The sequence below is a fragment of the Argiope bruennichi genome, chromosome 2 (genome assembly GCF_947563725.1).
Source record: "Argiope bruennichi chromosome 2, qqArgBrue1.1, whole genome shotgun sequence".
NCBI classification, from domain to species: Eukaryota; Metazoa; Arthropoda; class Arachnida; order Araneae; family Araneidae; genus Argiope; species Argiope bruennichi.
The window spans coordinates 80,140,693-80,143,435 of NC_079152.1; positions in this window are offsets into that span (position 1 = coordinate 80,140,693).

Genomic DNA, 2,743 nt, shown 5'->3' on the forward strand with positions numbered 1-2,743 from the left:
TGTTAGATATCGGCGATGAAAATGTTGCTGTCTTTGAAAATAATGGATGCATAAAATTGCGCACTAATTTCTGCACTATCGTTGATTCGCAAAATGCTCTCATTGACCGCATATTTCCCGATGTACGCACATAATACAAAAATCATGCGTGGCTGGCAGAAAGAGCAAAAAAATGTGGACGTAGACGATTTAAACTTCAAGATACAGCCGTCGTTGCCAGGTGACTCGGTATCATACAGTTTGCGGTCCTAACGGAGCTGTAAATTATCCAACAAAGTTTTTGAATTTAATGTATTTGCTAGGCATGTCGAGCTTATTTGTGTTGGCTAAAGACGGACTGACAAAAAATATCGTGCACTCAATTGCTCTTCGAAATGAATATTGATTTTCTTTATTTTATTTTTATACTTTAGGATAAAAGATATATTACTTTTTTCACTTTACGTTTAATTTCTAAGAGATCAAACAATGTATATGTTCATTACGTTATTGAAATACATTATATTGATATATAAATAGTTGGTGGGTTTTTTTTTATCGGAGATCATCGTCTATAGCGCTCCCTTCCTCTTTCTATCATAGATCTAATCCCCACACAATTACAATACATTCGTTATTTTTTAATTAACAACCAAAATGTTCACTAGAAATAATTTATATGGCAGAACAACGTTTGCCGGGTCAGCTAGTCTTTATATATATATATATATATATATATATATATATATATATATATATATATATATATATATATATATATATATATATATATATATATATATATATATATATATATATATCATCATATTGAGTATTTGTACATAAAACATTCCATTCTAAGCATTTTTAATCTTTTATAAGAAATGTAATTATTAGTAAATAGCTTGCTAATGTTTGATGCTTTTATTTGAATTTATTTCCTAAAGGGATAAATTGCCAAGTGAGTATTCATCATAACTGATATTTTTATAAATTCAGTATCTTACGCAAATTGAAAATGAAGAATTAATATTAATGCATCTGCGAATAATCCATATTTCAACAAACACATAATATAATACACAATCAATGCACGCACAAATTACAGTAGAATTATTTCAGGAAAATATGTTCAGCTTTTAAAAACTGCTTAGTTCTTATATGAACATTCTATTTTCACACGTTCCCTAGTGCATTTTTTAATATACTGTGTAAATAACTATATAGCTATAAATTAATTTCACCAGTATTTGATATTAAAATTACAGAAAAAGGCAGCTTTAGTAGAGTCTTCAACCTAAACAGCTAAAGGGATATAATCAATTTAGTTCGCCGTTTTGTAAACATAGTAAATTATTAACAATGATGTATATCTTGTACATGTATAAATTAAAATACAATCTTTTATGTGACAAGATACGTTTAAAATATTGCATTTATGCTATTGATATGGGGGAGGAAGGTGACAATTAGCCATCGAAGGTGGCAAGATTTCTGCTAATATACATTACATATTGGAAGTAACGATTGAACTCTAGATTCTATTATATTTATCGATACTAAATTATATAATAAATATATTACACTAGATGAGTTGTTTGTGCACCTGTGTTACAAAAAAATATTTGATTAGCTAAATTTAAACTATAAAATGCAATAATTACTCACCCTGTGCCTGTTGCACACGGAAATATAGGGATTTGTTGAATAATCAGAGCGCCGAGACTGCAATCAAGCAGAAGCTATGGTTAAGTCGTAATGACTATCACTGACGATAGTCCAGCCCCTTCCCTAGGAGGTACGTCCCGTTGTCGACATGTGTGTGTGTGGAGGGGGTAATTCAGTCAATTCAGTCTAACACCTAACCCAAAGGGTGACAACAACTACTCATCCTACCTAAAGCTTCGCATTTCGGTAATTTGAGACTGATTTCTATGGAATATACAAATGCAATACTCAGTCCTATAGAAATAAATGTAGAAAAAATTTCTTTTCATGCTTAAGCACATATTTTGGCAAGTAAATCTGTATCTAGGTTTTTATAATAGTAATGAGCTGCTGCAAATAAAAAAAAAAAATCGAATGCATAATTGCAATTCCAAGCAACACTGTATTGCCTGCCCTCTAGAACTTCAAAACAATGCATGATTAATAGAAACAATGAAAATTTCATCGTTTAAATATTTGTTCAACAACATGTTGATAGTATTAGTATATTTTTATTGATAATGCATTTTTAATGTGTTCTGGGGAACGGTTTTCATTTCAAACTAAGGTGAAGTAGCTTTTTTCTGGAAGTTTTTTAAGTTACTAATGATAAAATTTATTATGTTTTAATGGAAAATAAAATTTTCAGCACATGCAGCAAAGGGGATTTTGTTGATTAAACAGAACGATGGTATTTATTGTACAAGTAATATTGCTTTTCTTTTCTGGTTTTCAAGAAAAAAATGCAACAACTTATAAAATGTAATTTATGCGGATCTTTCATTAAGATATTCAGACAGTAGATCTCACAGTAAAACAGTGTCCTATCAGTTGTACTTAGAGATAATAAAAGTAACCAGAATGACCCTTCTGGAAGAAATAGAAGTAAGAGATAAGCGGTGGCTCATCGCCTCCAGTGATAAGTGAGTTAATGTCATTGAGTGAGCAAGTTCAGCGGAAACCTAACTAGGTTAGAGGAGATACCTGCCCTAAAGGGAAAAGGACAAATTGCAATAGATTTTTATCTTACTTTTTCGTCCCACGCTAGCTTTTAAGA